The sequence below is a fragment of the Halichoerus grypus genome, chromosome 2 (genome assembly GCF_964656455.1).
Source record: "Halichoerus grypus chromosome 2, mHalGry1.hap1.1, whole genome shotgun sequence".
Classification (NCBI taxonomy): domain Eukaryota; kingdom Metazoa; phylum Chordata; class Mammalia; order Carnivora; family Phocidae; genus Halichoerus; species Halichoerus grypus.
The window spans coordinates 97,283,374-97,310,411 of NC_135713.1; the positions used below are offsets into that span (position 1 = coordinate 97,283,374).

The 27,038-nt window shown below is 47.8% G+C and overlaps 2 long non-coding RNA genes across 3 annotated transcripts in view; one reads left to right on the forward strand and one right to left on the reverse strand.

Moving 5' to 3' along the window:
- Positions 1–27,038, forward strand: part of LOC118528377 (uncharacterized) — a 105,838-nt gene that overhangs the window by 73,883 nt on the left and 4,917 nt on the right. The window lies entirely within an intron of this gene.
- LOC144381122 (uncharacterized) overlaps positions 16,877–27,038 on the reverse strand; it is a 325,453-nt gene continuing 315,291 nt past the window's right edge. For both annotated transcript variants that reach the window (XR_013445745.1, XR_013445746.1), the window contains 2 exons: positions 24,756–24,846; positions 16,877–18,748 (listed from right to left, as the gene is read on the reverse strand). This is a non-coding gene — a long non-coding RNA (uncharacterized LOC144381122). The remainder of the gene's footprint in view (positions 18,749–24,755; positions 24,847–27,038) is intronic.

Genomic DNA, 27,038 nt, shown 5'->3' on the forward strand with positions numbered 1-27,038 from the left:
CAATATTTTCCATTTACAAAATTTTCCTGCCTAATCCATTTTATTTTCCTGAGAGCTTTTAAAAAACGATATTGGTTAGTTTCAAATTTGCAGAGTTCAGTTTCAGGTGATTGGATTCCTGATCTTTTAAATGGGTGATAAAGCCTAAAGATATAACCAAGGGAAATTTTTAGAGCTAAAATGTTTGTGCCAGGGAGTCAGTGCAAGTTATGCCAACCAATGGATGGCTTGGAGCAGCTGGTCTTTGTAGAGGCAGAACGCACACATTCAAGTTCTTCTAATGCCTATAGCTTTGTATCCCCACTCTCTGGTTGTGCTTATATGCATGCTGCCTACATACCTTTGTGGAACGGATTTTTTTTTTTTTCAGACCCATTGAGGCATGAATGTTTATACGTTTTTTCCTTACTACTCAATTATGGAAGAGGATGAGAAATGAGTAAAAATGTTGAAGATCACAGGAAGACAGTACTGCATTTAAAAATGGTGTTTGAGGTCTTGATACTGCTTCACAAAGCAAGTTACAGAAATGTCGGATTCTGGGCTTGGGGGCGGGGCTTGGTGAGAGGATGGAACTGCCTACCAGAATCTGGCACTTCTTCTGTCCATTCATTTGCCAGCAGTTACGCTTACCCACTTCTGTTTGCAGCACTGGGGAGGGAAGGTAGGGATGGGAACCCCAGAGTAAAGGGACTCATCAGTTCCAGCCTTGCTGCCTGAGATTCAGAGAAGGTAAATAGGATTGTTTTGAAGACAAGTTGGCAGGCTCTTTTCATGGTAGTAGGCATTGTTTAAAACAGTTTGAAGTTCTGTCTAGAAACATTAAAAAGGATTTTGTTTTGCTTCTTTGAGCATATGACACCATTATTTAGTTTTTATCCTACAAAACTGCCTTTAGATAAGTTGTAACAATGCCTTCCATTTGAATTCTACTTTCCTTTGGCCACAATTTTCACAGGTGTTAGCTCATTCAATACTTGACTACTCCTGTGTGGAAGACTTAATTGGAACTGGAAAGGAAGGTGTGATTATTTTATTGATGTGGGCGTGTAAATTAAGAGAAAAGTAACCAGAGTCATACGGCAAGTTGGTGGCAAAGTGGGTAGGTACTAGAGCCAAAAATCTCCCGACTCCCACTACAGTGCTTTCTACCGGAGAAGTATTAAAATGGTGCTCATTACCTGTTGTTGTTCATAAAGATGGTTCCATCTGTGGCCCATGTAGGAGGTACACAGAGCTTTCCTAAGTAGACACTCATGTGTAGCTCGTTCCTCAGTTTGTCAGAACAGCATCTGTTTGCAACAGCATGTCATGACAGGCTATTCCTACCTTGTCTTTTGGGGTTTCTGGATCATCCACAGCATTTGCTAAAAAGGAGCCTATCCATGACCTATTTCTGGAGCTTTGTACTAGTTTGCCAGTGGCACTCAGGTTCCAGAAGTATCTGGCTACTTTGAGTTGCATGAAGCGGTGCTTCCAGGAACCTGGGAAGGGCACCTTCGGCTTTGCCACATGCACCTACCCTAACGCTCCACTCTGGATACTGCTGCTCCTCAGCTCAGCTCTTGCGGGGGAGTTCAGGGATGGATGTTGCTCCTCCACCGATCGTTTGGCTTCATTCAGGAACTTTTGGTGTTGCTTTCTTACTTGCTGACATTTTGAAAGCTTCAGAGAGAAGGCTGGTTTAACTGGTCAAGGGTGACTGTGGAACATCTCAGTTTTAGCTCATGTGTAAGAACAGGGTAGTTTCTCTACTTTTGACGGATGAGGCGCTTGAGGCCGGATTGACACAACCACCCAGAGGATGTGCTGGCTTTCTTAAAATGTGCAAAGATAGAAGATACCAGCCTTAGTTTTTAGACCGATTGTATATTTTATTCTTCCCTGCTTCCCAATTGCCAGCGCTTAGTAAGAATGTCCAAGGGCTTACTCTTTCCTTGCAATTAAAGCTGGTTAATTGACATACACGCTTTTCTGGAAAGAGCTCATCTTCCTGGTTTTTAGAAATTTGACCTAGTTCTTGGCTCAGGTAGGGGATCACCTTTGTTCCCTCTGTGTATTTCCCAAGCTTCAGGCAGAATTTGCAAACAGGTAGGACTGGTCTTCAGCTCTGTTCAATCTCTACTTCAGAGCCTTACTCTACTCTCTAGATTCTCCCCCTCCCCACCACGGGCACAGGACTTCCCACCTGCTCACTAGTATTGCTGTGCAGTCCCAGCTTGGCCTGCTTTTGATAGCATCTCTGGGTTATTGCTGGACTTACTCCCCCCTCAAATTTCACCCGACTCCTCTTGGAAGCCCTCCCCTTTGTTAATGACAAACAATAACCTCCCTTAAGTAGCCATTACAATTATTACTATCATTACTACCACATCACCATTTTCCCCCTAACATGTATCGAGCACTTATTCTTTGCCAAGCCCTGAGGACACACAAAAAGATAAGAATTTCTGCCCTGGGGGGCGCCTGGGTGGCTCAGTTGGTTAAGCAACTGCCTTCGGCTCAGGTCATGATCCTGGAGTCCCTGGATCGAGTCCCGCATCGGGCTCCCTGCTCGGCAGGGAGTCTGCTTCTCCCTCTGACCCTCCTCCCTCTCATGCTCTCTGTCTCTCATTCTCTCTCTCTCAAATAAATAAAAAAAAAAAAAAAAAAAAAATTTCTGCCCTGGGAAAATTTATAGTCTGATAGTAGAAATGTAAATGTTTTTGATAACTCAGATTCCTGCCTTACTTCTAGACTACAACACTTCTGCATTCCCATGGGGGAAATTATGGAAATAGGAGGACTTAGCCCAATGGTACTTTTGGTTGGCCAACAGGGATCTTCAGAAGAGGCAGGAACTCTTAAAAATCACAGGACATCAGTGGGGATCTAAGAACAGCCTACCTTGTGCCTCTTCTCTCTCACACCTTTCCAGCTAAAGACCCTGTAGTCATGATAGACAATAAACCGCATGGCATCAGCTTGTGAGCGGGCTTGTCTGTTGCTGGGGAGATTCTAGGGGTGCTGCTGATACTCATTCTAAATTACCTTTGTTGAGCCCAGAGCACAGTTGAAGTGATGTACACGACTGTCAGACCAGAGCTCCTGCCAAACAGAGGCAGGATACAACAAGACACACCAAAGCAGTTTTCCTGTTTCTGTAACATTTCCAGCTGGAAAACAAATCAGAGCCACACATTCCAGCTATGCTTAGGAAACACAGATATCCAAGTAGTAATCATCTAGGTATGCTAACTGCAACTCAATAATTCTGGGGTTGCCAGTGCCATGTAGGCTTCCAATTAACTCTGCTTTTTCTCCCAGGGCCAATTACTGGGGAAATTTAGCCTTTCTACCTCCCATCCCCACCCCCAGCCTTTCAGAGAAAGGTTGTTACACACCAGAATGCCTGACAATTACATTAAGCCATTAAGCCATTAAAATGTAGACATTGGAAGAGGTTAGCCCTTAAAACATGGATTAAAGACTTAAGGTTTATTAATGTAAAATTTCAGTTAGTGCTTAAGAGTTAGAAGAAACCCAAGAGCAGAATGACCATACATTAAGATGCCCATTGTCTAAGAGCCATTATTAGGATTGCCCCTTTTTGCTCAGTTTAGACCATAGGTTAGATGGTTATTTTGCCCGAAATGTTATCCAGTCCAGCTTTCAGTTTGGTTCATATTTAACGTAATTACTTTTCTGCTATTTCCTTTTTCTAGACAAGTGGTCTTCTGTTTGCTGTTCACATTGCTATTGATGGAGGACTCCCTACTTTGCATAGAACTGCAATTTTTAAGGAATTCTTGGTTCTATATGAAAATCTTCCTTCTCCTAGCCTGCACCGTTTGACTGTTCAACAGTACGGAGCAAGTTTCTTCTTCCACAAAACATTTTTCATGTTGGGTATATTTTAAAAAGTTTACTTTTTTCAACATTTGAAATTCTAAGGAGTCTGGCATGATTTTGCACTGATGCATCTTAAAGACAAAAGCCAGAATTGTTAGGTTCTATCACAGAACCCCTGGATGGAAACCATGCATTTGTTTGGGGATGGTGGGTGAAAGAAAACTCACGAGTTACTAACAAAGCAACAATGCCAGCATCCTGTAGTGACAATTTCTTTATAATTAAGATTTTATGTATTTGACAGACAGCAGAAACAGGAACACAAACGGGTGAGAGGGAGAAGCAGGGGAGCCCCATGTGGGGCTCGATCCCAGGACCCTGGAATCATGACCTGAGCCAAAGGCAGACGCTTAACAACTGAGCCACCCAGGCGCCCCAGATTTTTATTATTTTCTGAATGCAGGTGAATGGCTGATAAAATTTCCAGGAAACAAGCACAACATGAACAAACAAGGCTTTCTTTAAAGGGTATTCTAAGCTAATGTCAGAAGATTCACATTTTTTAAATTTAATTCTTTGATTGCAAAAATACAAGATTGCTGGAAATTTAGAAAACTCCATACCTACTTTAATACCACCTTCAGAAAGAATATCACTGTTAATCTTTTTGGTGTAGATCCTCTCACTGGTTTTTCTGTGAGTATATACTTGAAAAATACACAATTTGACAAAAGATCAGACAGGTATTGTTTTCTTTACTGCTTTTATATGTGTATGAATGATTTTCCTACATCATTACAAAGGCTTAAAATCCTGGTCTTAACAGTTGCAAAATAATATTTTGCATTTTTCTAAAAAGATTCTTCTGTTAGGTATTTAGGTTGTTTTTAACTACTCCAGTAATGCTGTAGGACGCATCCACAGATTGTCAACCTCACTGATTTCCTTACAATAGACTCCTATAAATGGAAATTCTGCTTAAAGGAATCTAGGAGGGCTGCCCTGATAAAATACCTTGGATTGGGAGGTTTAAACAACAGAACTGTATTTTCTCACTTCCGGAGGCAGGAAATCCCAGATCAAAGTGCTGATTGAATCAGTTTCTGGTGGGAGCACTCTTTCGCTTGTAGATGGTGGGGTTTTCGATGTGTCCTCACATGACATACCTCTTCCTCTTCTTATAAGGACGCCATCCTATTGGATTAGGGCCCCACCCTTATACCTTCCTTAAACCTTTGTCAACTCCTCATAGGCCTGGTCTCCAAATACAGCCACACGGAGGGGTGGGGGGTGGGGCTTCAACATGTGAACCTTGGTGGGGGAACACACAGTTGAGTCCATACCAAGCATATAAACCCTTCTCATCTTTTTGATCTGTAAATATCAACTGTAAGGTTGAACCAATTTGGAGTGCCACCAGCAAGGAGGGGAGGGCTTTCAGGGCATCTTTAGCAATGCAGAGCATTGCAGAGCAGGATCGTTAAAGAACCACAGCTAATATGTGATTAGAGAAGATTTTGCTTTAATTTGGGTTTGATTCCTAATAAGGTGGACATTTTTTGCATGCTTATATGCTATTTGTAGTTCTTTCATGGATTCACTCTTCAGATCTTCGGTCACTTATCAATTTGTAGGAGCGATTTATAGAGTGAGAATAAGAATAATATTCTTAGTAAATGGTACTAAGCATTTATTAGGTACCGGCATTGAAGCCAGGTGGCAAGACAAGCAGAATCTCCTTTGACTCCTAAAAACTCTGCCTTACGGTTTTCAACCCCCATTGTAGAGACCACAAGCCCAACACACAGAAATGGAGATTACCTACAGGAGAGGTTTGCATTTGCAGCCTCCAAGTTGGACGTGTGCTCCCGGCTTCCATGCTGCAGTGCGGGCGGCGGCCTCTTATTTGTGGATCGAATTCTTCACCCTCTGCACATCCCATCTCTTGTCTTAACATACCCATTTTTTGGCCTCAAAATACAAACACTTGCCTCCCCCTTCCACCCATGCCTCTTCCCCCCGTTTTCTGGGAGAGCTTTCCAAGTTCTTTCTACATGTTATCGGTTCTATTTCCCAGGGTCTAGTTCATGGGCTTCAGTGAGGACTTTGGGTGTCCCATTTTAATCGCAGCCTCCAGCTCTCCTGGCTCCCTGCCTCTGGGTCTGTGGCCTCTCTACGCCCCTTCCAGTTGCCTTTTCATCCCCTCATGCTCTCACAGTTGAGCTGTTGGGCTTTCTGCTCCGGTTTCTAGGAGGCCAGGCATTCTCAGATCCTACTAGAGATATAAAGCATTTCATATTTTGTTAGTAGTGAATCATTTTCAAAGGCATGTTCATCTTCTGCATCTTTAGGGTACTGTTCTCTTGAGCTTTGGCCCGTTTTTCCTAGGCCTCCTGTTGAGGTTATTGTTTACTAATCCTTAGATAAGTTCCCTCTGGATTTAGGGTTTGCCAATAGATTTTATGGCCCTGCTGTACAGAAATGGGATCTTCTCACGGTGCTGCTCGGTTTCTCCAACACTCTGAAACTAAGGGGCTTTGTGAAATGTACAACTTCAGCCTGCAGTGCTGTTCCATTAGCAAGAAAGACTGGGCAAAATCTAACTTCCGTGTCAGGGCTCCATCCCCTGGGATACAAAGCAGCAGGATTAGATCCCGTCAACTCCCCGGCTCATTGTTCTCAGTCCACAGATGGGATCGAAATTTGGGCGGGATGGAATTAGGGAATGAGGACAAGATGGGGAGGGGACGATTGGTGTTTCACTTGGGCACCTTAGAATGAGCCACCTGCACAGGAGGGGGGACGGTCACCCAGTTGTCCTTTTGGCATGGACCTGGGCCTATGAGAAAGGGCAGACAGGGGGAAAGGACCAGGGCCCACCTCACTTTCTTGGCCGTGTGTGAGCTTCTCCGCTTGAGGGGAGCAACCACAGCCTGGCCACTCCTCGTTTCTCATCTACCCTCAGCCACACTGGGGTCTGGAGATTCTTTGCACATTTTGGCAATTCGTTTTTCATTTTGGGGTGCTTTGAGTTTCATTCAACAGGTGTAGTCCTAGGTCTGTTGAGCAGGATGTCGGGAAGAGGTCAAGGCAGGGACTGCTAGCCAGGGATCCTTTTAACCTGGAAATTCTTCACATCGCAATTTTTTGCTCAATATTGCCTCCTAGACACACCGCAAGTGTGTTGGCAGCACTCTGCAGCACAATCATTCCAGACTCATCCCCGCCGGCTTAGCATTTACCATTTTTCTTGCCAGCAGGGTCATCATTCCATCCCCACCGTCTCCACCATGGGTGGTTTGGATCTTCACTATTTGCCATAGTGTTCTGTGGTTCCTGGGCTCCCAGCCCCCAGTCTCTCCCCCCTTTCCCAGCCTTCAAATTACTATTAAGTACACTTTACTTGAGGTCAGACTGGGAGTTTCTTGGCTTCCCAAAGCGGCAAAGTGGCTCCTCTTTCCAGATGTAGCTTGACATTCTAGGTTCTCCATGACCTGTGCTCAATCTATTTGACCAACCCCAACACCTTTACTCCTGTGCCTTTTGCTCTTATTAACCTGGATGGCTCACGATTTCCAAATGTGTTCTGTATTTTTCTGCCTTGACCTCCTATATCATTGCTTCTTAGATTTGTTTAGCTGCAATTTTATCCATCTTCTAGACATCTTCTAGGCCCTCATTAAAATGCAATCTTTTCTCTGAGCCCAGACATCTGGATCATAAAATATAATCCTGCATTGTTGGAGTTTATATGTGCATGTGTGTGTACTATCTGCTCTTTAGATTATAGGTTAATCTAGCTAAGCCTTAGTTTCCTGATCAATGAGTGGAATATTAGTGCTTAACGCATACATTTGAGACCTTGTGAAATAGGATAATGCATCAGAGTTTTAAGCACAGAGCTCAACACAGTGAATGCTCACTGAATATTGGAATAAATGAACACATGGTTCTTCGGATTTCCTACCTTTCCATATTATTTCAAACAAAGACATTTTCTTCTCCTAAACTTTGCTAAGTTTGCAAGGCTCTCAGTACCAGTTGCATTTTACATTTTTCTTGAGCACCGCCAGAAGGTTTAGGGGCAAGGAGGGAATGATCAAATGTAACGACCATTGGTGAAAACCACAGGCACTGAACAGCTGGATAATGTGAACAGACAAGTTCAGCCGAATCTCCAGAAATGCATCACAGGATGATGGCAGTTTTCTGGGAAAGTTAGGAGATGTTTGAAAAGAAGCCAGAGTGCAGAAAATGATTCTTGGAGTTGGTTTTCAAAACCCACGTCTCCATCATGCCCAACACCCTTTGGAAAGATGGGAAATCTACGTGTAAACAGAACTCTTCATTTTCTTGAGATCCTGAGGAAATTGGAGTTTTTTTTTTTTTTTTTTTAAGCAGCTTAATAGAAACTGCCTCGGGCAGGGGGGTCTGTCATTGCTTTTCCAGGCAATACTGTTCTCCCTGAGGGACTGTGCCACAGACTTTCAGAGTGAATATTGCAAAAGCCACTAACAATGGTCCTTCTCAGGTAACTTTCTGGTATAAAATATCTTGGATTAATATAATCTAAATACACTGAAGTGTAATGTGGTCAACATGGTCGTGGTCTGACATGTAAGGCTATCCTCTTTACGGCTGTCCTGGTTTCTGTAGTGTCAAAGGTCCACATGGAGTCAAGAGGCTAAATCCTTAGCTAAGGCAACGTAGAAACCACCATGGTTCCATACAGGATGTGTAGTCTATGGTTTTTCTCAGGAGAGAAAGCATGGGGCACTGCCAAGCCTAAGTTAATGTCAAGAACCCTGTATGGGGAGTCAGGATTCAGTCCTAATACTGCAGGAAGGGGAAGCCAACGGCACTTGGGCCCAGCATTTAACCACTATGGACTTTTATTAAAAGGGGGGCTCCTGGGTGGTGCAGTCGGTTAAGCACCCAACTCTTGGTTTTGGCTCAGGTCTCATCTCAGGGTCGTGAGATGGAGCCCCATGTCAGGCTCCACACTCAGCAGAGTCTGCTTAAGACTCTCACCGCCCCGCCCCCCCACCCTCCCCTTGCTCAAATAAGTCTTTAAAAAAATTAAAGGGAATTGAACAATAGAGTCCTTAAGGGTTCTTCCAAACATGGTCTTCTCAATTTTAAGATTTCTTCTGGCTGGAGAGTCCTCGGTCATTAGGACTAGGAATCCGGAATCAGCAGGCTTGGTTTTGAATCCTGACAGCCATTTTACAGCTAAGATCTTAGACTGTTACTCTGTGCCTCAGTTTCCTTATCTGCAAGATGGGAATAGTACTAACCTCCTGTATCAGTTTGGATATGCAGCTGGTATTGATTCAGGGTCTCAGACTTCTCAGGGACCCTGGCTTTTCCTGACAACTTCGCCATCCTTAATTTTCCCTTCATGTTTATTGCCTCTGCAAGACAGCAGAGGTCTCTCCAGATAGCGGTTTCATTCATAATAGGAAGCAGCGGTGGGGGTACAAGTGGAGGGTGGTGGCAGGATTTAGGGAAAAAAATTGTATTCGTGGAGGAAAGGTCCATGTTTCAGGACTGCTTCCTCCTTTTCTCCAAAAGGAATAAAAACTTCCCCAAAAGTTCCCAAATGATTTCTCCTTATATTTCATTGGCCAGGACAGGGCCACAGAGCCCCTCATCTGTGAGAGAAGTTGGCAAAGTCTTTTTCAGCTTCTGTGGCAGTGGTTAAAGAAGGGGTTGGGAGGGCTATGGGGTCAGCCAGCAAACAGGTGTGATACTGCCCCATAGAGCTGGCAGGAGGTCCCGAGAGTATCGTAGTGAATTCTAGCTGAGCGCTTAGTACAGAGGCGGACCCAGGGCCAGCACTTGGTAACTGTTAGCTGTGACTAAGAGCCTATTTTTCTTTCCTTTGCACCTGAGTCAGCCTCACCAGTGATTTTCAACCATATGTAGTATGTGAATCCAGAGTCATTGGTATTTGGTATTAGGAAGTTATTGGACTTTTTATAGTTCTGCCTTACTTTTCTCTGTGTGCTTTGCTCGCACTAGTTTTGGTGTATTGTGCAGCAGCATTCATAGCATACTTTTATGCGAAAAATGTTGAGTAGCAGAGTAGGCAGAGATTATCCTGGACAAGGTATTTTTGCTTACCCAGAGCCCCCTTCTGACAAAGCTGCAGGGAACGCCTCATGCGTAGGTAGGTTGCTATGCTTTGCCCAATACCCCCTTCTACCTTGGCTTCAGCAGTACGGACCAGAGGACGGCGCCTGACCCAGAGGCAGCCAAGCAAGAGGCCAGTGAGATTTCTGCCGGGTACGAAACCTCCATACGGGGTAGTCATAACCGACCTATCAGCCCCTCTATCTTAGCGTGACTCCTTGAATGCAAGATTCTAGAGTTATACAGAAACCAAGGGGCACAGAGGGGACAAGCAGATGCCACAAGGAACAGAATCCGTGAGTAGGTGCAAGGCATGAGGTCAATGGCTGAGGTCACTGCAGAAGCTATAGAAGCAGAACAGGGCGTGGTGGAGTGACCGTGATGGGAACAGCAGCCTGTACTGAGAGGGACAAGACGACCAGATCCCTGGAGCTACCCTGTGTCCTGAGCCGTGTCCCAATTGTACCCTGGCTGAGTACCACCTTCCCTGCTCCCCCACATCCCTCTATTAAACCACCCCCCGTATTGCGCTGCCTTACTAAGGTCTCCAATCCTGGTAACTGCAGAGCCTGGCTCACAAAGGAATTTAGGCATCAGAGTGCTATTCTGTTCCTAATGGAGTAAGAGGGAGGGAGATCCATGCGCAAGCCTCCACACCAGTTGCCCGTTATCGACCAGCCACTCTCAGTGGGAGAAACCGCTCCGAGGACGCCAGAGTGTTTTGTGCAGTCCCAGTGGCTCATCAGCCCAGGCACCAGGACCCCAGGGCCCCCGTCTACCAACTGAGAGTCTCGTTGGAAGGGAATTCAAGACACCCGCTTCGCTCCTCCCTTCCTCCTTCCCCCCTCACTCCCCAAACACTGGCTCCACGGACCGAATCCTCCCTCAGCTGTTGCTTGTGGAACTCCATTATTTGATTGACTTGTTGTGCGACGCTAGAAGAGGTGAAAAAACAACAGGTTTTTGGCTGTACCCTCTGGCCTGTTCGGTCTTGTTGGCTTTAAGGATTGCACGAAGCTTTGTGTTGCTGCCAACGGTCTCCCCGGGTGTTTTTCACAAGCAGCATCCTGCTTCCCAGGCACCTATCTCCGAGAGGTCCGTAAAGAAGTAGGACGGGGACCTACCCCTGCACTGGGGGGCCCGCGGGCCCCAGAAGGTTCCCGAGAAATCCCCCGGCGGGGGCGGTACACCCAGGTTGCAGAACTTAGCGCGCACGCTCGGGCCCCTGCCTGCTTCCCCGGGAGAAATGGTGGGATTTGCTTGGTTGGGATGATCTCCGTCTGTCTGGCGGCTCTGACACATGTTAACGCAGCTTCAAGAACGAGCTTTCCTGACATTTTGGTTCGGCAGGTTTCCGAGTATGGAATTGTTAAGCCACATTTCAGCTTCGTTTCCAGGCATGTGTCTTAACTAGAAGACCCTGCCATTTCTTATCGGGCTCCTTCCCTCTGTTACTGTTGACGTTTTCTTCCCCCCTTTCTGCTCAGCTTGAGCCCAACTCGAATGAAAGCCCCTAACTTGTGAACAAGTTACGAAAGGTTTCCCCCACGGGACTGAATGGCCTGCTAGTGGGGTTTCCCCCCCCCACTGAGTAAGCTTTGTAGCGTGTGGGTGGGGGCTGCTGGGGGCCTGACAGCTGGAGCTAAGAGCTCAGCGCATTTTCCCTTCGAACAAGATTATCTGTGAAGGCCAGGAAGCCCCCTGTACCTTCCTAGAGCTAACCGTTCCAAGTGCTCTTCCTCATTTTAGACTGCGACGACCCACACATTAGAATCACCTGGGGGCGCTTTTAAACCCTGCCTGCGGCCGTTCCCCGAGTCGGATTAAACGGCCCCAAGCAGGAGCCCGGGCATGGGTGCTCTTAACAAGTTTCCCTGGAAATTCTAACGCAGACAGGGTGCAGGGCCCTGAGGTTTTGGGGCCCAGGCCAGGAACGAAGTGAGGCACTCAAGGCCTCTAGGGGCACAGCTTAAGGCAGTGCTCGCTTTCAGGGTGGTGCAGACCGGCCCTGTTTTGGGGGTCGCAGTAGGAACTTAGTCAACGTGGGATTCCACGTTTTAGACAGGGAGTTTTAGTTTTAACTTGCACGAGAAAAGCCTTTCATAGGCCTCAGCCATTTATCATTTGGGGATTTCTCCCTTCCTCACGTGTTCCTCTGGTCACCTTTATAATTCCTCTCCTCCCAAGCCTTTATCTGTTTTTTCTCTTGCTCGTTTCTAGCCCTTTCTTCCTCTCCCCATCACCTGCTCTTCCTCCCCCCCTCCCCCCCACTTCGTCCCTCCTCTGAGGGCAGGCTCTTCACTTTCTCTCGCTTGTGTGCTTTGGCCCATTCCTTCACCACTCTTCCAGGCCGAATTTGCTTGTTTTCAGAGCTCTGCCTGACTTGCGCTCCCCTCCCTCCAGCCGCTCCTCCCACCACAGCACCCCCGCCCCGCCCCGCCCCGCCCCGCCCCGCCCCGCCCCGCCCCGCCGTTGGCCCGGTACTCGGCCCATTGGCTCCCCCTTTAAATACCTCCCAAGGTTCTTTACGTGAAGTGAGCGTCAGCTGGGGCCAGCGCTCCAGCTGCTTCTCATGAACCATCGCTTGGCCCCAGCCGACACCGGGCGGCTCTTCTCGGCATGATGGGCAGCAGCGGGGGTGGTTTGCGAGGAGGAAATAAAGATTGGCAAGGATAGACCTACTAAACTCTCACTCTTCCTCTCCCTGAAGCTACTTTGTGGAATAAAGACAAATGTCTGTAAAAATTTTAAACCCCTGGATCATGGTGGCTGGCAAGGCAGGTCCCCCTCCTGCCCGCCCGTCTCAGCACAGCTGCGCAGTCTAATCTTGATTGTTGCTGCCCTCTGGGTTTTCCCGAACCATAAACAGTTCCATCCTCTTTTTCCTCAGCCCCTCCAGCACCATTGGCGTTCCCGCAGTTGGGAATAAACCCCTTTACACCGCAATCAGGCCAGATCTTCAGAGCTGGCCCAGCATCCCCTTTTCTTGTGTGGGAAAGATGAGGATAAGGAAAAACAGCCCAGAGTCCAGAAGCGTCAAGTTGGAACCTTCCAAAGTTTCCTTTCTGCCAGGGGTTGTCCACACAGAAACGGCAGTGTCCTTGGGAATTTCCCCTAGGCATGGCCCGTTAGAGCCTATGGGAGAGGAATGAAGGGCCTGTCTAGGCTCTGCTCCCTCATCTATACACAGTACCTGTTGCTCTGGGGGCGTTTGGCCTGTCCTCAGGGACTTGTTTCCCACCTGCCCCCCAGGAGGCAGAATGGGGGTGGACGCGAGGTGGAGGAGGCGCGCTGCCCAGCTGGTGGGAGGCCCTGCCATGGGTCCGACTGCTCACAAGTAGGGTGGCTGGGGTGCGACCAGGTGTGTGGGACCAGTCACCAGGGCCCACCCCTGAGATCACCCCATTCTCGGCTGGCCTTGGTAGGGTGTCACAAAGAGGCTGAGACTGCCCGCGTCCTACCCGTGAGAGTGGGGGCAGCATGGGGTCCACCGCACCATCTCATGGGGGAGAACCCATGACTTCTTGTGCTTTGAGTGGGGTGGCCGAGAGGGGCTGGGTGTATTTGGGCTGAAAGGTCCACAGTCTCTGCAGGCAGGGGAAGAGAATACAGAAGCAGTGTGAGGAGCTGTCACCAGTATTATTATTACATGTTACATACTATCAGCTATCAACTCATTTTCACGTACACCTATTTGAACCTGAGGATAAGCCCGTGCAGCAAGCAGAGCAAATTCTCTTAATATCACAGGAATCCAGAGGGTTGAGGGATGCCCGGAGTTCACACTGCTAGCAAATTACACAGCTGAGTCCTCTCTTGGCCATGCCCTGGAGTATCCTATTTAAATGTCATGGTACTGAGCGGTCTAGAGGTGAGCCCAGATACTTTGGTGGGTGGGTGTCATAAATGGAGTGACAGAAATGGGTAAAACAAACAGTTCCATGCTGACTTGGAAGGGGTCAGAGAGCCAAGGCCAGCGCAAGGCTGGAGTGCTCAGGAAGGAATTGGCTAAAAGGACCTGCCCCCCTGGGAGGGAGCAATGCCAGCAGTGCCCACTCAGAGGCCTTGGACAGAACTCGATGTCAGGTTAGACCGGAATGGATGTTGCAGGAGGCATGAGGGCAGTGGCAGGGGGCTCTCTCAGGAGTGTCTGCCAGGTGTAGATCAGGACGACACTGTGTTGTGGTCAGTGTGGCAATCATCAGGAACACGGTTCAGCTGGGAGGGGCCGGGAGTAGCAGGCCATCAGTAGGATTACAGATTTCTCCTTCCCCATGAGATTCTTGTCATTATTTGGTCTGCCAGTTTAGGCAGAGCCATGGGTCAAAGAGACAAAGGCCACCATAATCCTACCCAAAGCCCTATCTTATACCACTAATAATTCGGAACTTAGAGTTTCCAAGTGATACTATTATTTCGCCCAACTTCCACTGAAGTAGGCAAGCAGATATTCTTCATAGCCCCAATTTCCAGATGAAGCCTCAAAAATTCACTGACATCTAAAAAGCTTACAATAATAAGTAGCCGGATCAGAACTGAAATCCAGGTGCTCCAATTCCTGGTAAGTTCTATTTTCTCTGTGCCCTCCTGTGCGCTGAGGTACTAGGCTAATGTCCTTAACTCCCTCTTGACCAGAGACCAGAGTGGGATTGAGTCAGGCCAGGTGGTCCCAGCTATGGGAAGAAGAGGCCAGGGAGGCTGGGGACTGGGCGGAAGTGACCTCACTAGGAGGAAGTGAGGACATTCCAGGGTGGGGGACGGTAGTTCTAAGGAGTGTTGCGATGTGAGGGCAGTGATCTTCCAGCTGGGATCCTCGGGACATCACCAGGCTCTTCGAGTTGAAGGAAACAGTAGATTTCTCTCCCAAAGTCTTTGTGGAGTTTCCTTTAGCAGGGACTTGATGTCTCCTTCTTCACTGTAGACACATTTCCATAAATCTATTTCTGTCACAGAATAGAGTCTGGTTTTCAAGCTGCCCATCTGTGAACCATGCTTTCTTTCTCTCCCCACCTCACACAGTGTTAAAATGTGGGCGTGTAAAACACTCTTGCTTAACTGAAAATCCATGTCCCATTAGTACTATGTGCCTGTCGATTTGGTAACCTGATGGAGCTGGCTGCCTCAGGACTGTGGCTAAAGCCCCAACGCTGAGAACAGGAGGCAAAAAGTGGTCTCCATCGTCTGATGAAAGCAGCCAAGTGGCTGCAGAACAGCTCCCTCCAGGCTCTTATCAGAGGTGGCCAGAGGGGCCTTTTGCCCTTCGCCTGCACCATCCCATGCAGTCCCTATGAGCAGGTTCATAGAAAGGGGAGTCCTTGGGGAGTGGGCTGAGGGCCTTGGGGGATAGGGCTGTGGTCTTTGCCCTCCCCTTCCCATGGTGTGCCCTCCAGTCTGGTGAGGGAAGGCTGAGAAAAGCTCGTTGGAACCACCCTAACGTGGGGTCCCTGCCCTGACCTCTCTGTTTTAGAGAGAGTATCTCAGGAATTCCTCCGGCATACTCCTCACGGAGCAGGCAATCTGCTGCATTAGAAGACATGTCCTCCTAGAGCCCCTCCCCACCACATTCCAGGTATCCACTTCTCCCAGAATGCCTTTCAGGGCCTGTTGGGGTCCACTGACCCAAGGTGGACTGTGCTCAGCCCCGAGCCTGAGCATGGCCACAGGGCAGCATTTTTTTGGGGGGGCAGATGGGGGCTGATCCTGGATGTGCAGCCTGAGTGGCCGCATGCATGTGCTTGAGACTGTTCTGGTGAAGGATGGAGGTGAGGGTAGGAAGAGAAGCAGAGCAGGCTGTTGGCCAGGGGCAGGGTCTGAGGATGGGAGGAACATGTCTCATAGATTTAAATTCTAAGGAGACTGAGGGGCACCTGGGTGACTCAGTCGGTTAAGCATCTGCCTTCAGCCCAGGTCACGATCCCAGCGTCCTGGGATTGAGCCCTGCGTCAGGCTCCTTGCTTAGCAGGGAGTCTGCTTCTCCCTCTCCCTCTGCCTGCCACTCTTCCTGCTTGTACTTTCTCTCTCTGTCAAATAAATAAATAATCTTAAAAATAAATAAATAAATAAATAAATAAATAAATTCTAAGGAGACTGAGAATTCTAAATTCAAACTGATCTTGCAGGCCATCAGGAAGTTGTATTTGTCAAGGTAGGAGGCTAGTACTGTTAGCTAGATTTCTAACTTTTGAATATTTGGATATTTGGCATGTGGGCCCCCATCTGGACTCCTGCCTTGGGCCCTCCAGTGTTAGGGGTGGGCCTGCCTCAAGGAGATCAGGGGGCCTGCAGGAAGAGAGGATGGACCCTTGCCCTCTGGCTATCTGCCTTTGAGCTACAGAAAAGCAGAGGTTCACCCAACACCCTGGGAGAGGTTTGTACTTCCCCATGAAAGTTTGGGGCGGGGGGAGATGTGAACCGAAAGCCTGGAGCTTGCTTGGGGTACTCTGAAGTCAGGAGGCTAGCTGAAATAACGCAGCACAGCAAGCAAGCACAGTAAGGAGACAAGATGGCTGTGGGCAGCCTGCTCCCCCGCCACTTGGTGTGGCCAGCATGTGTGAGCTTCCTTCGGGCCATATGGATACATCTGTGCCTTCAGGGGACCCTGAGCCAGAGGTCTTCCTGTGAGGGTAAGGGACAAAAATGGGAAGCTGGGGGCCAGGAAGGAGCTGGGGTGTTCCTCAAAGTTTGGCCAGAGTGTTCTTTAGTCAGAGCCCAGAAGTGTGTAGGGAGGAGGTCTTCTGTATGGGTTCTCATAAATAGCATGTGAAAGCCTGTGGCACGGAGAACATTCAGTCAAGAAATCACTGCTCACAGTACCACCGAGCAAAAATGCCTGAGCCCCTTGTAGCCCCTCCCACCCCCATTCTACTCTGACCCAGAAAGACCCAGAAGTGGGGAGGAAGAATGATGTGGTTAAAAAAGGGGAAGGACATTCCCATGTCCCTTGTCATTTCTGACCCATGGGGAGTCAGCCCTCAGCTACAGGAAGAGAAAAGCTTCAATCTGGAGGGAGAGAGAAGTTTTGACTTAGACAAGACTTTTTTTTTTAATATCTGAAAAGCTTTCAAGTACCACAGTGCGACTTGTTCCTATAGGTGGAGGCAGCCCAGAAAGCTCTAAGGTGAACCCAGGATGCTGTATGGGGGTGAGGAGGGGATCTCAGAGAGCTTGAGTTGGGGTACGGATAAACTGGTTTCCTTCTGTATCCCAACAAGTTCACTGGGCTGGCTATGTGCCAGAGATTCTGTGCTCACAATCCCCTAACACCAAACTCCTTACCCTTTGCCTTGGCCTTGAATCCGACTTGAACATCCTTTTGCAAGGAAAATGGATGTTCACTTGATAACTGGTCTTTGAGTATGAGTCACTTCTCTTAATGTCACCTGTAAGATGAGAATGATGGTACCTGCTCCTGGAGTGAGGAAATGCACATGAGCACGTGCCCAGCACACACTTATTTCCCTGTCCATCCTCTACCAGGCAACGAATGTAAAAACATGGCGCAGGCTGAGAAATGTGAAAGTTCTCAGTTTTGCATGGGTGATGCCTGTGACTCAGTCTCCCCAGCCTTTCCTGGAGTGGCTCCTTCAGTGGCTGCTGGGCTGTGCTCTCAGGTCTGTGTCTGGATGGTGAGCCTGGCCCTCACTGCTGTGTCTTCAGCGACGTTTTATGCTCACGCTGAAAGGGGCAAAGGTGGCTGGCTCAGCTTCTTCCTTCAAATCTCACATGTGGGGATAATGACCTCACAGTATTTGGGTAATTAATACCCTAATCAGTGTATGATGATGTAGTATTTATTCTGGCAGGATGATTGTGTGGCCAAAGATTACCTTTGGTACTGACTCCTCTTTTGTTCTGTACATAGTATTTCTCAGCTCACGCTTGAGAACAGTGGGCTCATTGATTCCATCCAAGTTATTGGGAAGGATGAACTTTCCATCTAAGGCCCACTGGGTGCCAACCTGGAAGTTTGTGAATCTGCTGTCAGGAGCAGACTGTACCTTTGGGCCTGAGTGTAGTGGGAGGGCGATGTGCCTCTATTTTCCTTGCTATTTATGACTCTGCATTAAAAAATGCCCCTTCACTTCTTTGATGAGAAAGATGGTGTGTCATTCAGGAAGGGCCAGCTTGTTAATTAGGCCAGCAACCGGCTTAGGCCACATGAAATTGCCGTACTTCCATTCCCTCTGGATATTCTCTCCCGGCCTTTACTCACCACTTCTGCTTCTGCCCCCGTTGGCTTGTTTGGTTCCCACTCAGGGGAGACACGATAGTGAAGACCGTGGAGGCACTCAGGGAGCTCACTATCACGGGGTGGCAACTGGCACAGGGAGGCAGTGACAGCAGAGTGGCCTGGGACCCCACACGGAGACTGAGGGGTGAGGAAAGCTGAAATAAGTCTTGAGGTCCTTCCTTAGCTGAACTCTTGTCCTGTGATGTGAGGGTGACCGTGAGTCTCGGGGGGGCATCCAAAGGCCCATGGAGGAGGTTCCCTGGTATTCCTTGCCCACTGCCACAGATGATACCTCAGCTTTTGGTGTGCATCTGCTAAGCAGTCCTACAGAGGGGACGCTCTCTGCGGTGGCCCCATGGCAACAAGGCGCTGGTGTGTCAGACGTGTGGTCCTCCTCTTCCCCAGCTCAGAAGGGCTGAAGGAAAGCAGCTCCCCGAGGGTCTACACTGGTCTGATTTCCCTAAGGGTGTGTGGTGGCTCAGACCCAGTCCTCCGGGAGCCAGAAGTCCTGAATGAGGGTATTGTTGCATTTGAATACCTCTGAGGAGCTGTCTGAAAGAAAAGAAGAGATAAAGCTGAAATGTTAAACGTTTCCAACAAAAGCTATTAGGGGAGAATTTCCTGACTCAGCACTTGTTGACATTTTTTGAGGCTTTTCACAGACAACCTAAAGTTACTCTTTTTTTTGTATGTGGTTTCTTGTTGTTGTTTAGGTTTTTTTTTTTTTTTTTTTAAACTTTATTGGCTGTCATTGATGAGAAGGTTGTGCAAGGAGGGCCTGAGGCACTGTCGGGAAAAGCTGGTGACCGATCCGAGAGCACTCTTTCTTGGTGCCAGAGAAAACCTCAACCTGCCCTTTCCTGCCCTGGCCTCTGCTGAAGTTTGACCCGCTCTCATCTGGAGACACTAAGCTGTTCTCCAGGGAGCTGAGTCTCATCCCTCAGGGATTTGCTCCCTCCCCACTCCTGTGGAGTTCTGGCTTATTAGCCTACATGCCACGTGGCCCTTAGCTTGTGTCATGGGTTGAACTGTGCCCCCCCTGCCCACATTCACATGTTGAAGTCCTAACCGCCAGTACCTCAGGATGTGCCTTTATTTGGAGATAGGGTTGTTGGAAAGGAAAAAAACTGTCTCTGTCCTTCAGGGTTTCCCTGGCAGGTCAGAGAATGCAATGGACATCAAACAGATTAACAGGAGAAAAATAAAATTTCATTATGTATGTACAGGGTCTCCATTAGAACATAAGGCCCAGAGGCAGTCCGGCAGAGGCTGGTATGCCATTCAGAGCTAGGGAGAGAGAGGTGTAGGGGTTCGGGAAGGAAGACAATCCGCAGGAAGATGAAAAAGAGTAAATGTTTGGTGACCAAATGTTTGCTGGGCCATCCAGAAACAATGGGACCTAGAGAGGAATTTTCAGACTTTGCTCAGTTCCTCCCTGTCTCCTGTTCATATGATACTGTACTTATATCTCTGGTGAGAGCTCCCTTCCTGAGCAGCTCCTCCATAGAAATTCTTTCAAGCAGTTGGGAGGAAAGTCCAAGTTTCTTTCTGAGCCTTTTGTTTCTTAAAAATAACCAGCATAAAATAGTCCACATGACAAAAACACACAGTTGGGGGTGGCAAATTTTGCTCCTCTATGGGGTCTTTATAGAGGTAATCCAGTTAAAATAAGCTCTTAAGGGTGGGCCCTAATCCAGTATGACTGGTATCCTTATAAAAAGGGAAAGTTTGGAGGCAGACCCACACACAGGAAGGCATCTATATGGAAGATAAAGGCAGAGATCAGGGTGATGTTTCCACATGCCAAGGAACGCCCAAGATTTCCAGCACACTGCCAGAGTGGGTGAGAGGCCTGGAAGAGATTCTTCCTCACAGCCTGTGAAGAAAGGACTCTGCCAACTTTGACCCTGCAAGGTCAAAGGACCTTGATCTTGGGCCTCTGGTCTCCAGATCTGTGAGACATAAATTTCTGTGGTTTAAGCTACCCAATCTATGGTACTTGGATAGAGCAGTCCTAGAAAACTACTATATCTTGGAATTCTCTGTTTTTCTCCATCTCCCTGTTTATGGTTTCTCCCTCTCCCGCCCCCCCCCCCCCCATGATATCACAGTAAATGAGACCATGCTCTGGAGTCAGGCTGTGTTCAAAGCTCTGCCATTGACTAGCTGAGTGTCCCTAGCCTCTTCTCTGCCTGGGTTTCCTCATCCATAAAATGGAAGTAAGAATAGTAATACTGACTTCATAGAATAAATGGAAGAACTGACGTAAAGCCTGCCTTGCACATGGAAGTGTGCCATCGCTGTGCACAATCCAAGTCAGAAGCCCTCACGTGTACTGCGGATCGACTCTGTGTACATCCCGTGGGGCTAGTACTGAAGGAACAGAATCTCAGTTATTACAAGATCTTGTTCCTGTTCGACCTTATCACTCCTGGAATCATGCTCTGATTAGAGACTTAAAACTTTTGTGGGAACAGCTCAGGACACAAGGCCTTACGTGTTGACAGGCTCACAAGATCATTGTGCTGGCTCGGTCGTGCAGTTTTGTTTTTGTTTTTGTTTTTTTAAGATTTTATTTATTTATTTGGGAGAGAGAGAGAGCACTAGCAGGGCAGAGGGAGAGGGAGAAGCAGACTCCCGGCAGAGCAGGGAGTCCGATGCGGGGCTCGATCCCACAAAGCCGGGATCGTGACCCGAGCCGAAGGCAGACGCTTAGCCCACTGAGCCCCCCAGGCGCCCAGGCACGTAGCTCTTGATCGCGGCAGCGCACCGGACCGCGCCGGCGGTGCTTTGAACGTAGACGGCCGCCCCAGGCCTTACCCCAGACCAGCTACACGGTGGGTTTCTGAGCCGCCAGCGAACTGGTGACCCTGTCTCTGCTTCACTTTCCTCCCCCGCAAAAGCAGGGCAATGGGCGCGTCCCGGTGCGGCAGGCCGGCGGCAGCCAGGAGGGAGCTCGCCGAGCGCTGTTGGCGGGACGGCCGCGCGGCCAGCGCCGCTGGGTGAGTGAACGTTCGCACGGGCGTTCACGGGCTACGCCGCGGCCCGCGCTCCAGCTTCACCGCCTGGTTGTTGATTCCTGTTGGCTTGACACCCTCCGGCGTCTGTGTCACGTACGGGCTGGGGCCGCTTCCGAGGGCTCGGCGCCAGAGCGCGCGGGTAAGGAGGGCCGTCTGGCCAGAGGGCTTGCGCTCGGAGAGGTCGGGGGACGGCGTGCGGCTCACCGTGGACGGCCTCCGTGCTGGAGCCGACGTCAAGGCGGCGCGGAGTATGGCATCTTCAGGGCAGGTCTTGCTCTCCTTCCGTTTCCTCACTTCCTGGGCCTCCCTTTACTCTCTCCTCATTCTCAAGCCACATGGTTAGGGTCTGAGACAAAGGCCTGGGCTCCGTTTCTGGCTCGGCCACTGACCAGCGGTACCGTTGAAGGTGAGGCTCGCAGTGTCTCTGCTTCCCCGTCCTTATAAGGGAGAAATTTCAAGTCCCCTTTTAAAGGTCTCTCTTTTGATATTTAAATGAAAGGCTCAGAAGCCCTTTTAAGCCCGGGGAAAGTGCTCAATCAATGTCATTCATAATCACTCTGGTGGCCTCACTCTGGTGGTGACATTTGAGGCCAAAGGGTGCTCTTGGTGGCGCCCTTCTCATACGGTGGGTTAGCCCTGCGGAGTGGCAAGGATGGACTGAGCCTGGAGGAGCCTGGCCTTGGGGAGACTCCAGCTGAGGTATCTTTCCTTTTCCAAGAATCTGAAGGGCTCAGGCCAGCACAGCCTGTGCATTCATGCTTTGGGGGGAAAAAAAAGAACAAAAAAACAACCCAAAGTGCAGCAACAATAGCTGTTTGGGCCCACGTGTTGCTCCCTTATCTCCCACTGTCGGCCGGTGCCAGTACAATCAATTGTTCCTCTGTCTGCTTGGGTAACTTGGAAACTGTGCTGGGGATCTCTGATAACCATTTGGGCTGGAACTAATGTCCTTTCGGAGCTGAGGGGGGAAAGAAGGAAAGCAATGTGACATAGACAAGGGACAGGCGATTCTGTAAATTTTGGCAGAAGGGCATTGAGTTTTTTAAAAGCAAGCAACTAGAAAGAGAATATTGTTCAACTTCGTTCTTTTTTCTTCATTCTCCGGGCTCACATTTCTAAGAGGTTTAATTTCCAAAACTTGAACAAGGAAGTGCATTATCTTAAATGTCTCCCATTAATCACCACCAAGTCCAGCCCAGTGGCGAGAGAAAGATGACTCATTTCCACAGTTGATTTCTTGGTAATGGTGGGTCAAGGCTTGCCCTTACACTTCCCCTGCTGTCTAGCTAATGGAGAAAGCTTCCCCTTAGGAAGTACCCATCCTGGAGCAATTTTTCAAGGGAAAATTGCAGACAGGAATAGCCACTGACATGAAAATATTTCTCATAGGGAAACAAGGTGAGAAAGATAGCACAGTGATTATAAATACAGGCCTTACCTTTGAGAGTTGTACCAAGAAATTAGAGGACCAAATAAAGTGCATAATCCCGTGCAAGATATGTTGAGTAGGTCTCAATGCGCAGTAAATATTTACTATTCCCCTTCTATGTGCCAGACCCTGTGCTCCACATGTAACTTTTGGCATTGTTTGATCCTTCTTTACTCATATTTTATGTGACGGGTGCCATTTCCCCCTGGTTTACAGATAGGGAAAGCAAGATGCTCAAGTGAGTTGCCTAAAGTCACATAGCTAGTAAGCGATGGAACCAGCATTTTTTCCCCATATTGTCAACAATACGTTATTGTAGAATTATGTACCTTTTTCTATTCCAATGGCCCTTGCAGGAATCTCTGCAAGCAAATCAGGGGTGGTGGAGCCGTGAAGAAATGAAATCGACCCTCTCCTCCTCCACACTGCTTTTGCGAACCAGTATCGAGTTCTTCTCTAGAAACTTAGAATTCTACAGCATTAGTGAGTCAGAGTACAGTGGTTGCTTTTAGTCCCCCAGGAGGCATTGCAGGGGTTAAGATGGCCCTTTAAAGGATTTTAAAGGGATGCCCTTTCTGGCCCTGGCAAATTTCAAAAATGTCAGATCAGCTGTTTTGTCACCCAGCAGGCAGTCTGTCCCGTTGGCCTGTCCGTGCTGGGTCCTGGGCGGGGGTGGGGGGTTGGGGGGGTGGGCAGGAGGATGTGGTGGGGCTTCTACAGAGTGGCCAGTCCAGATGTGCATGCCCTGGGGCCTTGGGCCAGGGCTTCCTGAGTGTGGAGGTGGGAGGTAGTGCTGAAGGACTGCTTCAAGCTCTGGGAATACTATGAGCAGGGGAAAGGCAAGTTCATTTTTATACGGTTGAGGAGAGCCGTGCCTCCAAAAAGGTTGCGAGTCTAGCAGTTTCTATAAAGTGCCTATGTTTCCAATTGGCGGAATGTAGAAAAACCCCATGGGGTCGGAATGACCCAATTTGGTGACTCCTAAGCTGGGCTCTGGTCACCCTACAAGCCACTCTGTCTTCATGCGGTTGCATGGGGGCGAGGCTGAGCAGAGAGCGTGTTCGGGAACACCTTAATGATGTCAGGACGTTTTTCATTGCTCATTTATCACTTAACAGCTCAGATTTGTAATGTGCTACCCGCGTTCTCCCTTTAGCCCAGACAATGCATTCTTTCAACAGTGTGTGGCTCAGTGGGAAGAGCGCTGCTGAAAGCAGAGCGCTGGTGCCTGCAGCCTGCCCCTTTGGGGAGGAGGGGCGTGTGTGCTGGGCAGCTGGGGACCAGATGCCTGGCTGCAGCCCGGCTGGGGGATGAGCACATGCAATAGCCACTTCTGGTTCCACTTATTCATTTCTCTGTGCTGAAAGGTGTCATATAAATGCTAAATAGAACAGAGAGAGATGGGGCCTATCTATTTGCATTTTGTCTAATGTGAGCAGATGCAGATAGAAAAGCAGCTTAGCCACGGCTGTTCACCTGCCCCGCCAGGCCAGACATCTCCAGTTCATTTCAATGCAGCCCACGTCAGTTCCGCTCCAGTGCTGCGGCGGGCGTGGTGTGGGGTACAAAGGGACGCACCCCCTCTGTCCTCAGTGGGTTTACAAAACTTGTTGAGGAGACAAGTTTAACCACAGGAACCATCTGAGGACAATACAACCCAGCATATGGTTAAGTGGGAAGTCATGGGAAACAGATGAAGTGCTGGAGGAGGCCGAAGAGGAGACAGTACCATGCGTGCTGGCTGGGCAGGAAGCCTTCTTGGGGACAGAAGGACTGGACTGGCCCTGCAAGGCTGGCCAGGGGGTAGAGGAGCTGAGATGGCAGAAGAGACGGGCTAAGCACTCTGCAGGACCCTCTCATCTGCTGTTCTTCTCCCAACAGGTTTCCCCGCCCCCTCTTCCCTTGGGAATGGTGGGTCCTCCTCATCTTTTAGGACTTGGTTTAAATGTCCCGCTTCCAAGAGGTCTACTTCAGCTATTCTGGCAAAGGAACAGTCCTCTCCAATGCATTATTCTACCTCAGAGTATCCTGCTTTTTCCTTTCCCTGACTTAACACCATGGGCGATTAGATATTTGCTTGTCACCATCTCCCCCATGGGATCGTAGCCACCACATGGTCAGGGACTCTGTACATCCGTTTCATCCGCTGTGATGTTCATAGACAAGCACAGTGCCTGGAGCCCGAGGTGCTCAGGAAATACCTGTTGAATGAAAGAGTGACATTTGAGGAAAGTCTCATTTAGCAAATGTATTGGTTGGCCAATTGAATCAGAGCTCTTATTTTCTGTACCAGGAAGAAAATCTATAGATTCCATAGGTTTGGCAGGGAGCTGGATTTCTTTCAGGAGGAAGGGTTTTCATTAAAACATATAACCACAACAAAGCAAGAAAAACAGAGTAATTGATGTAAGCATGCCAGTCAAGTCTGCATGTGAAGAAACAGAATAAAAAGAAGTAAAAATTTATGAACAGTTGCAGTAGGGCCCTGCATAAACATGACCCACTATTATGCATAATTCAATGCATGGCATTTTAGTGTTGGACCCTGTCCATCATGGTTTATTACTGGATGAAGCAGGAGAATCTTTTTAAAACACAGCTTTACCTAAAACATGGTCCCAGACAGGGATCCAGAGAACAATGTCTCAGGGAGTCTCCAATATAGTTGTAAGACAGGGACAGAGTTCTCATTTCATTCTCTGTTCAGCTTCTTGCTTTGAACAAATGAGTAGCCTGGATTATTCTCCTTTTTAAAAATAATTGTTTTGTTTGGTAAAGATGAAAAGAGGCATGTCAGCTCTAATACAGGAGAAAAAGAATTTTTAAGGTAAATATCCTTGGGTATACAATGTTTTGTTTTGTTTTTTTTTTTTTAATTTAAATTTAAACTGAGAAATACATAATTTTAATTGTAGAAATAAGAGGCTACAAATCAGAAATATCCTCAAATTTCCTTAAATGATTAAAAATGATCTTTCTTTACTTTGGCAGAATTTTATATGAGAAAAGACAGGTGGGAAAGGGAAGGGGGGAGGGTGGAGGGAGGTATAATCAGAAAATATAGAATGAATTTCAAATGTTGGCTCATGCAATTACTATCCTGCCATTTCTTATGCAACTTCATCAGCAGAACCAGAAAGTTAGCATGTCTTTAGAAATTGCTTCTCCCCACTACCCCCCACAACCTCCACTGGCCCATGAAAGTCAAATTGTCTGGAAAAATACATTCTAGTATTGAAAACAATATTCTGGTTGGACTATGGCTTATTCTTGAAGCTACCATGCAAGAGTCTTTTGCAGGAGCTTTAAAATTCTACAGATCAGGTACTTTGTGGTTTATAGAATATGAAAAATAAAGCTGGTGGTTTGAGTTTAAAAACTTTTACCAGGCCTCCCTCTGATCTTAACATTAACTAAGAATATGTTCGTGTTTTTAACCATTATGGTTGGGTTGAGGTGATGGTCGAAAGCTGGGCTCCATGCGATGCCAGTTCCTTCCCACTCCCACCTCCACTCCCCACCCCAGGCCTGAGTCGGGTTTCTCAGGCAGAGGAGAGATACTACTATAGCCAATCTTGGGATTGCCATGAAGGATCTATTTCTTTTCTACTGTTTTTACTTCAGTGTTGTGTGCAGGACATTGATCCATCCTCACATTCTGTCTACAGTGTTTGTAACTGTGCTAGAGGGGAATTTTTCCCAAGTCAGATTATATACTATAAATATATACAGACAGCCGAGCCCTGGAAAATAAACTACAGATCATTATATAATTTGGATAGTCATTTACAAAAAGCAATGCAATTTAAAAATTTGTTCCCTAAGCTCTGAAAATGACTTTTTTCCCAGTCTTCTTTATATATTTGTCATTTCAAAAACTGGGATATCTGGTCAACCTAAATTAATGGGAATGATGATTATGAATGATGTGTGGTCACTGAGATTTACTTGGAAGATGTTAGAGGATGGTATCAACAGTGGGGTATCTCTGAGGATGCAGACATCAAGACTCATTCCTTTTTACTCACTACCCTTAGAATTTATTTTTCCTTCTTCTGTACTCCAAATACCTAGATCCTTCAGAAGTGCAAGTGGAATCTCCAACATGGAAACCAAAGAGACCATATGCCTTTTAGCCTACCTTCCTAAAGAACTGTAAGGCACTTTCCAAATTTTTAGGCTTGTGTTCAGCATCAGGACCATAAAAATTACAAGAGTAGATAGAATGTATTAGGCTCAGACATGCATTATTTTTAAGCCAGAGAATTAAACTGAAAGAAAGTTGAGAATAGAGCAATAGGTCAGTGAAATAGTATAGAAAACTGAGAAACAGATTGTGTATATGCAGACATTGGTCATTTATGCTAGAAGTGGTACTAAAAAGTCAGTGGGG